The following is a 13804-nucleotide window of genomic DNA, read 5'->3' on the forward strand; positions in this document are numbered from 1 at the left end:
ATATGTGTGTGTGGAGAAACCTCTGGCTTTTGCATGGCTGGAATATAACCTACAATACAAAGGAAAAAGTCACATCCATTGCTTCACCCACTTTTGCCTCTGGCCCTCCCAGTACTGGCATGGCATAGAGGATTGCCCAAGAGGGAATGAGGGCCATGGGCTAAAAATGGTCCCTTTCTGCTGCACTATAGTCTGTTTGCAACACATGTAGCTTAGCTCGCCTTGGGGGCATATTGAACTTTCACTAGCTCTTTTCTCCAGAATTAACATCGTTCATCCATTCAGTTATAATCAAAAATTCAGACTTTACTACTCGGTATTTTGTATCTAATATATTTTTCCTGTTTTCCCATCTTTGCGGAGACTTGGTTTGTGGTGATTTTCCTGGTTTGCAACATAGTTGTAGTGCCATCCTGCCCAATGTGGCCTGGAAAAGTATGATTTACTCACCCGACGGGAAGAATGGTCTGTGACGTGACTGGCGATGCGCTTCCATCTCCTGTTTGCATATCCTGTGTTCTGCATATTGTATGTTCTTTTCCCACATTACTTTTAGAGAGCTGGAATTTATCATAAGTGCTGTATTTTTTTCTAAACCAAAACCATTCCCTTGCTGCACTCAATCACAAGAGCAGTAATAATTTTAAACATTTTTCCCCCTCATTTCCATCAGTGGGCTGCAGTGCACATGCAGTTTAAAAAAAATAATCAGGTGCCTTAGTATATTGTGCAGGGCTAGGCAAGGACAGAAGGGAGGATACTCTTTTATCTAATAAGTCAAAATAAAAATAATTATAACAACAGAGGGAACCCAATATACTGGAAAGGTTTAAGTGACATTTATACCACCCATTCAACAAAGTCCTCTTGAAGGTTTACAAAAGATTAAAATCCCATCACAAACACTGTATTAAAACCATATTAATAATATGAGAAAAACAAACAAGAATTGGTGTAAAAGCAGATCAAAGTGCATATAAAACCTAGCAGAGAAATAGCATAAAATCAGTATAGAAGCCTAAAGCCAGCACAGGGAAGAATAGTTAACGTAAGAAGAGCCTGCTGGATGTGGCCAAAGGTCCATCTAGTCCAGCATTCTGTTCTCACAGTGATCAACCAGATGCGTGAGGGAAACCTGCAAACAGGACCTGAGTGCAAGAGCACTCTTCCCTCCTGAGATTCCCAGCAAAAGGTACTGCCAAGAACTATAAAATTCAAAGTATGAGTCGTTCCTCCGTTTATGTGTTGCTTCTAGTTCACCAGCTACAAAAGTCTATCTGTTTGACTCAGTAACAAATTTCAAAAGTGTAGCACCCCTTTGGCTATAAAAGTGGCATATGCATGTGCCATAGGAAGTCTCATGAACAACAACTAGAATTTAGACAGTTACAGTTCTAGGTATTGTCTGTATTGTACATTGTTTGAAGGGCCAACTTGCGTAACATGCGTTTATCCATCATGGTATAATGCTATTTTGGAAAGAAAGGAAGAAATTTATTTTTTGTCCTCTCTTCACACAAATAGTGTAAAACTAAACTTACAATGCCTACGGCTATACTACCTTGAACACGCCCAGTCTCATCTGATCTCGGAAGCTAAGCAAGGTCAGGCATGGTTAGTATTTGGATGGGAGACTTCCTGGGAATACCGGGTGCCATAGGTTTAGAGGAAGGCAATGGTTGAATACCTCTTACCATGAAAACCCTATGAATATATCCCCCCCAAATTAAGATTCATAGGGTCGCCATAAATCGTAATCGACTTGAAGGCATATAACAACAACAAAACTTTCAATGACTCTTTTACTTTTGGAGTAAAGATTGTTTTCAAACACAAACAATCACACACCACAATTTTAATTATATTGCTTTTGCAGCTAGTAACTGTCATGAAGGCATTGTTTGTAAAATTTCAATCTCTCCCCCACTGCTCCACACTCCACACTTTCCATTTTCATGACATGATTTATTGTTAAGCAACACATTCTCCACCATCAAAAAAGAAGAGGGAGGGAGAAAAAAAATAAACACCCAAACTCCACTGACTGTATTCAAAAAATGGAATGCTTATCACAAATAATTTTAAAAATGCAAGCACCCCAATTTGCAGCTAGGAGGCCCACTTGAGGGATCAGTTAAAATTTACTCCTTTATGTACATGCCAACTCTGACTTCAAAAAGACTTTATTCCCAAGGATAAACAACCCAATATTTGTGTAATATAATTAAGTGAAGGCATCTTTTAAATGTCATACCAGCTTGTGCCATGCTTTAAATTGTTATGCATCAACAGAATTTAACGAGATGGCCAAGGATCCTGCTTCCTGCGTGAATGTGATAAGCCACAAATACTGTATAGCTCTTTAATAGATTGCCAAAATAAAGCATTTTGTATGCAAATTATTCATGGAGTAGCAGAGCTAATACAGTGCCAAAATTACGCCCACTGGTCCCCTGCAATTAGCAGTTAAGTTGAAGTATCTTGAAACTGCAGAATTTCTTTCAGTGTCTCCCAATACTTAAACATCTTTTCACTTATGGAAATGTGAAAATGGAGCTTTCATTTTCGTGTTAAGGTTTTGGGTGCTTGAGCTTTACAGCAGAGGGGTAGCAATTGGCATCTAATCTGAACAATTGCACAGAGGCTCTGTCTGAATTAAACACAACGGATGGGCCTGGAAACTAGCAAGGAGGTGGGGTGGGAGAGAGGGAGTTTTGCTAAGGCTATATGCATGTTGCTTTATATATATGGTGTCACGGAATAAAGCAAATAAACAGCTGGATCTCAAGGTTTTTGAAAAACTGTATTGTGTCCCTCTCTCAACTTTTTTTGTCTCTTTCAGATTTTCCCTTGTCCAATAGTTAGATTACTGCAATGCGCTCTATGTGGGGCTGCCTTTGAAGACAGTTCAGAAACTGTAGCTTGTGCAAAATGCAGGGGCCAGATTGGTAACAGGGACCAGGCGGTTCGAACATATAAAACTGATTCTGGCCTGCTTGCACTGGCTGCCTGTATGTTTTTGAGCTTGATTCAAGGTGCTGGTTTTAACCTATAAAGCCTTACATGGCTTGGGACCACAATACCTGATGGAACACCTCTCCCAACATGAACCCACCCGTACACTATGCTCAACATCTAAGGCCCTCCTGTGGGTGCTTACTCTGAGGGAAGCTCAGAGGATGGCAACAAGAGAGAGGGCTTTTTCAACGGTGGCCCCCAAATTATGGAATGATCTTCCTGATGAGGTGCACCTGGCAGGGGCGTCACTACCGGGGTGCGGAGGGTGCGGCCCACACCCGGGTGTTACCATGAGGGGGGTGACACCCAGAGCCGCCCCACACCATTGCCCGGCAAGGCTGCTCCAACTCCTCGGAGGCAAGAGGGCGGGCGGGCGAGACCAGGAGTAGCGTCGGCGGGGTGAGGGAGGCGCAGGCGTTCCCAGACCTTCTCCGGCTGGGTGCCCCTCTGGCGCGCACCCTCCCAGGGGCATGGACGGGCCTTGAGTGCGCGCGTCCATGAGCAAGCCCAGCCACCTTGTCCATGCCCCTGGGAGGGCATGCACCGGAGGTCCGCACCCCTCCCCACACTCCCGCTAGTGACGCTGCTGGCACCTGGCGCCAACACTGTTATCTTTTTGGTGCCAGGTCAAGACTTTCCTCTTCTCCCAGGTATTTTAGCATGTGTTTTTAAATTGCTTTTTAAAAATGTGTTTTTAAATTTGTATATTTGTTTTTAATGTTTTTAATTGTTGTAAACTGCCCAGAGAGCTGCAGCTATGGGACGGTATACAAATGCAATCAATCAATCAATCAATATTTGTTGGTAATAGTTTCTCTTTTTTGCATAAGCTATATTCTTCACTGAGAGATAATTGTAAGAATGTAAGAGCAATCTGCTGTATAAGATTAAAGTCTTAGGTAGACACTTATTTAAAAAAGGACACAGATCTGCAAAAAACCCCACAGATCTTCTAATTTATATGTATTTTATTTATTTATTTATAAAAAAAATTGTATACTGCTATTTCGTCAAAAACATCAAAGTGGTTTACAACATGTTTAAAACAACAACCATAGAATAAAAAACATTAAAAATACAATAAAAACAAAGGTTAATTGTTGCAAAAACAAAAAAACGCCAAGCATGTTCTTAACTTCCTGCATAAGCCTGGCAGAACAGAAAAGGTGTCAGCAGGCATTAAAAGTTAAAACAAAAGGCACCTGCTGAATCTCTGTTGGCAGAGCATTCCAAAGAACTGGGCTGATGAGCCTTCAGTATCAATTTTGTGTTGATGTTAAATGAGCCTTGCCAACTTGGGGGATGACCAAAGCCGCTCCTGCAGATGATCTCAGTGATCAAGTTGGGATATAAGGGTTCAGGCAATCCCTAAGATACCCTGGACCTAAGGTGTTGAGGGCTTTGTAAATTAACATAAAGAGCTTGAACCTGGCTTGGTAGCAGATGGGCAGCCAGTGCACATGTTTTAAAATTGGTGTCACATGCTGTTGGCCATGTGCTCCCATCAGCATTCTGGCCACTGCATTTTGCACCAGCTGCATTTTGTACCACCTTCCGAACCACGGCCAAGGGCAACCCCACATAGAACGTATTGCAGTAATCCAGCCTCAAAGTTACGAATGTATGGACTATAGAGTTAACATAAGAGTTAACGCATGGATACATTTATATGTATAGGTGCATATCCTTTGGGAGGGTTGTAAATTGAATAAATAAGGAAAATTTATATGTTAATTTATTTTTTTTTAATTTCTAGGCTGCCTTTATTTTGGAAAATAGGGAAGTTTACAAAATGAAACCAGTACAATAAAACAACAAATATAAACCGGAATATCATGCATTCAGTAAAGCTGGTGCTAAGGATCAGTTCCCAAAAAATGTCTGCATGAACAAGTAAGTTTTTACCAGCTGGAAGAACACCATTGTATCTCTAAGGGGAGGTCATTCCATAATGTGGGGGCCACTATGAAGAAGGCTTTCCTTTCATTCGCCATAAGATGCATTGCCACTAGACACAGCACTATGAGAAGGGCCACCTCTTCTTATCTCAGTGAACAGGCTAGTCTATATAGAAGAAGGTGCTCTCTCTGTCCAGGAACAGACATAGCTGGTGAACCAGATGAAGCTGGTGAAAGGCATTCCTAGCCCCTGAGGCTACCTAAGCCTCTGGTGACAAAACTGGATCAAGAAGCACCCCCAAGCTATGAACCCAGGGCCGGCTCCAGGCATGCCAGGGCCCTTGGGCACCAGTCTGCCCTGGTCCCCTCCGCTCCTCTTCTGCAATCTGCGGCAGGACCGCGGACCACAGGACAGGAGCTTCCAAGCCGCCCGCCATCCCCCCGCTATCCCCCCACTTCACCTACCTTTCTCTGTTGTTTTTTGCAGCAATGCACACGCGTGTGTGCCATCAACCAAGATGGCGGCAGAGGCTTCAGCCCCTTACAGAAACCTCCGCCGCCATCTTGATTGATGGCAACCCTGCGCACACTGCAAAAAACAGCAGAGAGAAAGGTAGGTGAAGCGGGGGAATGGTGGGTGGCTCGGAAGCTCCTCCTGTCCTGCGATCTGCGGCTCCTGCTGCGGATCATGGAAGGGGAACAGAGGGGCCCCTCAGGGGCCCCTGTAACTCCAGGGGCCCTCAGGACAGTGCCCCACCTGGCCACCCTTTAGAACTGGCCCTGTATGAACCTCTCCTTCAAGAAGAGAGCAACCTCACCCAGAAAAAGCAGAGTGCCCAGTTCCCAAACCTGAGAACTGCTCACTCACAGGGCTACCATCTTACCAGGATTCAGTTTATTGGTCCTCATCCAGACACTGGTTTAGAACCTACACAGCCACACTTGATTCAGATGTAGCAAAGAAATAGAGCATCAGCACACTGATGGCACTGCACTCCAAATCTCCCAATGACTGCTCCCAATGGCTTCATATAGATATTAAATGGTATTGGGGACAAAGTGATATCCACAGCATTCCACAGCATAACTGCCAGGGGAATGAGTTAAAGTCAGCTAATACTATTATAGGTAAGAGTGAATCCACCTTAACACAGTCCCTCTGATCCCCCAACTTACAGAAATGGTTCAGGTGGATATAACGGTTGATGGTATTAAAAGTCACCAAGAGGAAGTGGATCATCTGAATCCATTTCAGTTGGGCTTCAGGCCTGGACATGGGACTGAAACAGCCTTGGTCGCCTTGGTGGATGATATGAGGACAGCCTTGGATAGGGGCGAATGCACCTTCCTCGTCCTCCTGGATCTCTCAGCGGCTTTTGATACTGTTGACCACGATATCTTTCTGGACTGCCTGGAGAAGTTAGGTATAGGGGGCACTGTACTGCACTGGTTCCATTCCTTCCTCTCTGGTAGGCACCAAATAGTAGCATTGGGGGATGAGGTTTTGGACACTTGGCCTCTCACTTGTGGGGTGCCACAGGGCTCCATCCTCTCCCTGTTGCTATTTAACATCTATATAAAGCCGCTGGGGACCTTCATCAGGAGATTTGGGCTGCAGTGTCACCAATATGCGGATGACACGCAGCTCTATCTCTCATTCAAATCTTCACCGAGGTTGGCTGTAGAAACCCTGTCCAAGTGCCTAGAGTCGGTGAGTGGCTGGATGGGAAGGAATAAGCTGAAGCTGAACCCTGACAAAACCAAGGTACTGTTCATAGGAGACAAGGGAAGATTAGGGGATTTGGACCTGGTGCTCAATGGGGTACAATTGCCCCTGAGAGACCAGGTCCGCAGTCTGGGGGTCATTCTGGACTCTCAACTGTCCATGGAAGCTCAGGTTTTGGCTGTGAGCCGGGCAGTGCTGTATCAACTCCATCTGATACGGAGGCTACGCCCCTACCTTCCCAATCATCTGCTCCCATCTGTGGTACATACCCTGGTCTCCTCTCGCCTAGACTACTGTAATGCGCTGTACGTGGGGCTACCCTTGAAAACGGTCCGGAAGCTGCAACTGATACAGAATGCGGGGGCGTGCCTGATTAAAGGCAGCCGCCGGTGAGATCACATCACTCCAGTGCTAAAGAGTTGCACTAGTTACCAGTTGCTTGCCGGGCCCAATTCAAGGTGTTGGTTTTGACCTTTAAATCCCTACATGGTTTCAGCCCAGTCTATCTGAAGGAGTGCCTCCAGCATCATCAGCTATGCCGCCCAACAAGATCAGCCTCAAAAGACCTTCTCTCCATCCCATCAGTCAAAACAGCCAGACTGGTGAGAACTAGGGAGAGGGCTTTTTGAATTGTGGCCCCCACCCTGTGGAACTCCCTCCCAAATGATCTCCGCCATGCCCCTTCTATGATGAGCTTCCACCGGGCCTTGAAGACTTGGCTCTTCAGGCAGGCTTTTGGGGTGGACTAGATTTTATTATCATTGTTTTCAGATTTTTAATGTCTATTATATTTGTATGTCTATTTTGTACGTCGCCCAGAGTGGCTGGATAACCAGCCAGACGGGTGACTAATAAATTCAATAAATAAATAAATAAATAAATAAATAAATAAATAAAGAGATTAAGTAAGAATGAGAGGGTCACACTTCCCCTATGTCTTTCTCAATAATCCATCAGGGCATCCAAGGATGGTTCAGTTCCCAAACCGGGTCTGAACCCAGATTGGTATGGGCCAGATAATGTATTTCCTCAAGAAGAGTCTGTAGCTGAACAGCAACTTGCTTAAAATGGGAATATTCATGACTGGGCAATACCTATCAAAAACCTCTGGGTCCAGGGTGGGTTTCTTCAAAATCAGACACCACTGCTTGCTTTAAGGCACCAGGTACAGCTCCCTCAATGCAATGATGATTAAGCTCTTTTGCTAGTTCTAATCAGCCACATCTGGCAAGGGTTGAGCGTACATATGGTTGGCTGGACAGCTGCAAGGATTCTGTCCACATCATCAGGCCACAATAACTGAAACTGATCTAAAACACCTGAGCTAGATGTTGCATCAGACAAGTCATTTAAAACTGCCATAACATCAGTGTTCAGATTATCATGGAGGCGAGCAACTTTATCTTCAATGTGCCTAGCAAATTTGTCTCAGGCGTCTGAGGATTCTAGTATAGTATGGACTGCCTTCAAGTCGATTCCGACTTATGGCGACCCTATGAATAGGGTTTTCATGGTAAGCGGTATTCAGAGGGGTTTACCATTGCCTTCCTGTGAGGCTGAGAGGTAGTGACTGGTCCAAAGTCATCTTTGTATTTCACCTGTCCAGACAAAAAATACGTCATCTATATATCTCAACCAACTCTTTACATTTGATGTAAATTCACATAAACTCATAATCTCCCATTCATAGTCTGCCATAAACAAATTGGCTACTTCTGGTGCCATGGGGCATCCCATGGCCACACCTGTCTTTTGCCAATAAAAGTCGTTGTTAAATTTAAAATAATTTTTTTCTATTGGCAAAAGACAGGTGTGGCCATGGGATGCCCCATGGCACCAGAAGTAGCCAATTTGTTTATGGCAGACTATGAATGGGAGATTATGAATTTATGTGAATTTACATCAAATATAAAGAGTTGGTTGAGATATATATATGACGTATTTTTTGTCTGGACAGGTGAAATACAAAGATTAGCAGAATTCTTCATATGGGTAAACAACAGACACCCCAATATAAAATTTGATTCTGTATATGATGACACCACTGTACATTTTTTAGATTTAGAAATAACTAAGTGTGGACAACAATAACAAATATGTACAAAAAATCTACAGACAGGAATACGTATTTACATTATGAAAGCTCACATCCAATAACCATGAAAAATAATTTACCATATGGACAATTTCTACGCATTAAAAGAAACTGCAGTGATAAAAAAGATTTTGAAAATCATTCACAGTCCCTTAAACAACAATTAATAAACAGAGGGTACCCAACACAAAAAGTAGAAAATAGTTTCAAAGCAGCCTCACAACAAGATCGCAATATCCTTTTAAAACCACGAACTAAAGAAGTTCCAAAACAAATGCATTGTAGTTTGACTTATAATCATGTCACCAAACCACTACAACATAGCATTAGAAAATATTGGGACATTTTGAGACATGTTCCTGGATGTGCAGCAAAACCAATAATTTCATTCAAAAGAACAAAAAATATAAAAGAACATATAATCAGGAGTACATATACAGAACATCAAAAAATACAAACAACTATATTTGATGCTACAATGCCCACAGGACATCATGCCTGTGGACACTGTAACTATTGTAAATTTACAGAAAAGAAATTATCTTTTACAAACCCTTTAAATCAACAAGATTTTTTTCTACGACATTTTACCACTTGTACAACCACACAAGTGATATACATCATAGAATGCAGTTGCTCCAAATTATATGTAGGACAGACATCAAGATCTTTAAAAACAAGAATAGGAGAACATCTAAGTAACATAAGATGTAAGAGACAGGGATCTTCGTTGGCTGAACATTTTTCAGAGTATAATCATACAGTAAAAGACTTTAATTTTTGGGGTGTAGAAAAAATACGAAAACAAGACAACAAACTACTTTTAAAAAGGGAAATGTGGTGGATTTTAACTTTACAAACTTTATCCCCTTCAGGCTTGAACGGAGATATAGACTTTCTTCCTCTTTTGTAAACATAAATGAATTGGGAGACGTTCCCTTTTAGAGAAACGCAAGCAATGGTAATGGAATACACAAAACAGCTGAGCAATGATTCATATGCAAAACGAAGCCTTTTATAAGAGATCCTCAGATATTAGAACAGTAAGAACAAAGTGAATGACAGTAAGAAAGAGACGTCACTAGGAGAAGTGAAGTGTAAGTAATTTTAAAATGAAAAATATTTTGTCATTAACAATGTTATAATGTGTAAGAATAATTTAAAAAAAATGATATGTGTAAATATGTTTATGTCGTAGCCCCTGACGAAGGCTATTAACCAAAGCCGAAACGCGTTGGGCAGTTTTATGAAGAAAACGTTTTTTTGTGAAGAAAGAAATAAAAGAAAATACAACAACGTTCATTATTTTTGGTGCATGATATTTATGGCTTTACAGCAAAACCCTCTTTTTCCTCTACTACCTTAGACTGGCCCAGCCATCGGCTGCTTCATCCTCTCCTCACCACCACCTTTCTCTCACTGCCTTCTCCTCCATCTGCCTCCTGACATTAGCTCTGCACTCCTCCTCTCCTCTTCCTTCCTGGTGAGCTGACATTGTCAAAGCAGTGTGGGCAGTAGGGATGGGGTTCGCTGCCTAGTGGTCCGCTTGTATTCTGATAGTCTGTCGTTCGATCCTGATCTGCCCTTTTTTTGTTCCCACTTGCTTTGGCACTTGACAATTTGATCTGCTGCTGTTGTTGTTTTGGTTGTGAAAAAAATGGCATAATTCTTAAGGTAAATGCCCATGTAAATGATCACGGTGTTCCATGTGGTTTATGTTTTCCTATTTATCACACCTACACACTGTTATGAATGCATCAATTTAGAGGAAATTACAACGATAATTATGTAAAATCGGGAATTTTTTTTAAACAAAATCTGTGCCGATTACAGCTGCGACCTGCCACAAGAAATCAGTGCCAGTCCAAAACGATAGTGGACTGTCAAATTCAGTTGGAATCTGGTACTAAGTCCGATATTCTCCCCCATCCCTAGTGGGCAGTTGCTCCCTGCTCCACTCTGAGGGAATAAATTGTGGGTGATGCTGCCCAGCACTTTAAAATGCAATGTACAGTTCCCTACAAAACTTTTGAAGTTGATGGTGAGTGACTGGCCTAACAGGAGGGAGAAGCTGGCAGGCCAGAAGAAGGGAGCAGCAGCAGCATTGATGGCTGGCTGCTCGACTGGTCTGTGGGCTGCTGCATTGTGTGTGGGAGGATTGGGGGCACTCAGTCCACCACCCCTCCTCTAGCGATGCCAGGTCTCCGGCAGACAGCCGGAGACTCCGGCCCCGCCCCTGCTTTTCTCACCTCCGGCCAGAATTGCCCCCATGTTGTTTAATCTCCGGCTATTGTGGACTCCCAGGAGCGAGGAGCCAGTCATGCAGACGCCAATTTTCCCCTTGCTTCTTCTATCTGCTTTGCCTCCTCTCTCTCTCTCTCTCTCTCTCTCTCTCTCTCTCCTTTGCATGCAGATGTGCACACCTCAGGGGAAGGACTCCATTTGCCTTCCCAAGCATCACCTCTCATTCTCATTGGCTGCCCCTGAGGCCCAATGAGAGCCGAACCCAGGCTTCTTCCGTGGCGTGGAGCAAATTGGAGCAAGTAGGAGGTGAGTTGGCTGGCTGGCAAATGCCCCGGCTTTGAGGGTTTTAGGGAGTTCTAGCTGCTCTAGAGCTGATGAGCAGCTGTGGCCGGGGAGCAGTGGCATTCCAAGTGCAGGCAATAAGAGGATGACACATCGGGCGCTGCCTCTTTTCCAGCTCCAGCTCACCCAGGATAGCGTCCTACCTTCCCCCCCCTGCATTTAGAGGCATCCTCTCTCCCTGTCCTTGACTTGCCTCCCCTTTCTCCCCTCCCCCTTTGATTTCTTTGTCTGTTTATTTATTTTTATTTTGCGTGAGAAACATTGGTATTTCTCACCCTCCCCCTTCTCTATCCCCCCTTCCGCTTCTTTCCCTCACTGATCCCAGGGCTCCCTCACCTCTTCTCTTGCATGCTTGGGAGCCTTTTTCTCCCAAGCACCAGCAGCCTGTAGCAGACTCACTCTCTGCTCGGGGTGGAGATACATGGGCTGGTGAAACCAGAAATTGCTCTCCACCCTTTCTTTCTTTCTTTCTTTCTTTCTTTCTTTCTTTCTTTCTTTCTTTCTTTCTTTCTTTCTTTCTTTCTTTCTTTCTTTCTTTCTTTCTTTCTTTCTTTCTTTCTTTCTTTCTTTCTTTCTTTCTTTCTTTCTTTCTTTCTTTCTCTCTCTCTCTCTCTCTCTCTTTCTCTCTTTCTCTGTAAGTGTTCATTTACTCAGAAAAACTTGCTGCAGCCTTGTGCCCCCTTTGGGAACCTCCTATGATAGTTACTTCCAAGAAAGCATGTTCTTCCTCCAGGATGAAGACTGCAATCCTAAACACGCTTGGGTGGGAGAAAGCCCACTGAATTTCGTGAGGATTGCTTTGGAGTAACTAGGCTTGGGATGGGCTTTAGAGTCTTTTCCTCTAAAATGAATTGGGTCAACCAGAAGAAAGACTTCATCTTATTTTTCTGTTCTAAACATCTCAGGACAGAGACCCGTCTTTTTTGCTTGCTATAAACTGCATTAATTATTATTTATAATAATCTGCAATCGCTAGGGGCATTATCAGGGGAGGTTGAGCCCTGGGTCTTTTCTGCTAGACCCAGATCTGCTACTCCCCACTTTTTAAAAACACATGTTTATTTTTATTTTGCTCATAGGGCAGCAAACTACAGTGCCAGTGAGATCCCAGGCTGCATACACACCGTACATTTAAAGTGTGCGGCTTCCCACAAAGAATTGTGGAAATGTAGTTTACCCCTCACAGCTAAAATTTCAAGCACCCTTAACAAACAACAGTTCCCAGGATTCTTTGGGGAAGGAGATACATGCTTTAAATATATTGTGTGTACACACACTATTTTAATTTGCCCAGAAGCACTGTATACATTTATGCAGATTGTTGCCCAGAGTTTTTCAAGAACTTAGCAACAAGGGTGTAGTCATCCAGGGTCTCGGGGAGTCTTAGATGCCTTACTTTTTTGGGAGCAGGGTCTCAGCAGAATCCCTGTGTTTCCAGCATTCTATGAGCCAATCAACATGACAGGGGAGTGTGTTAGCCACTTAGAAGAGTCTTCTAACATGCATCCTTGTCCTTTCCTGCTGATTGGAGCCAATCAGAGTAAAAGGAGGTAAGTCACTGAGCAGACTCTTCTCAGTAGCTAATACACTCCCCTTTCATGCCTATAGGCTCCTAGGGACCTCTGTTGTGGAAGAATGCATTAGCAAGGATCTCATTCTCAACCCAGCAGCAGAAGAGGGAAAGGTGGGATGGGTGTGGCTGTGACTTTCATGAAGGGACCTTGCACTCCTGAATTTGCCACTGCATTGCTGCTAGCAACACCCTTGGCCATTATACAGCAGACGCAAGTAACAGTCTCCCAGCCCTTTTGGCTAAAGGGTGGGGTATAAATGCCTTAAATAAATAAACACAAAAAGCAGCTACTCAGAGGAAAATTCAGCAGAGGATTAAGGGTTGTTTTCACCACTGCCATCCAATATAATCATCCCCCACTTCTTACTACAAACCAATACATGTCTACTCAGAAGTAAGCTCCATTGGGTTCAATGGTACTTACTCCCAGGTAAGTGTGTATTGGATTGTAGCTTAGTTACAAGCTTTGAACTAACTTCAGCTATTTAATTGTTTACACATGATCAGGTGTGTAGGTGTATAAATTCCTTTAAAATGTTGTGGGTTTGGCTCTGGTAAGTTTACCACTGGCAACCTTATGTTCTTTTATTTCAATTTTTTTTTAAAAAAGGGGGGGCTTTGCTTGTTTTTTTTTTTTAGGCCTTCTGGATGGCTCTGAATTGCAACTCCCCAGGACCAGAGGCATAACTGGAAGTCCTATGGTTCCCTATGCCTGGTGTATTCCTTCCATGTGTTAATTTTTATTTTTTTGTTTTGGTGTTGGGGCCCTACTTGTTAGCTTCTAGAGGAAACTAAAGCAGCTCACAGCAAGAAATAATGCACATCCAACTCACATTTAAAGTGCATGACTTCCCCCAAAGAATCCTTGGAAGTATAGTTTCCCCCTCGCAGTTAGAGTTCCCGCCACC

General features: G+C 43.3%; 1 pseudogene; it reads left to right on the plus strand.

Moving 5' to 3' along the window:
- Positions 1-1544: 1544 nt before the first annotated feature.
- LOC133378495 (5S ribosomal RNA) lies at positions 1545-1663 on the plus strand (annotated as a pseudogene).
- Positions 1664-13804: the final 12141 nt, after the last annotated feature.

This window comes from Rhineura floridana, chromosome 2 (assembly GCF_030035675.1).
Source record: "Rhineura floridana isolate rRhiFlo1 chromosome 2, rRhiFlo1.hap2, whole genome shotgun sequence".
Lineage (NCBI taxonomy): Eukaryota > Metazoa > Chordata > Lepidosauria > Squamata > Rhineuridae > Rhineura > Rhineura floridana.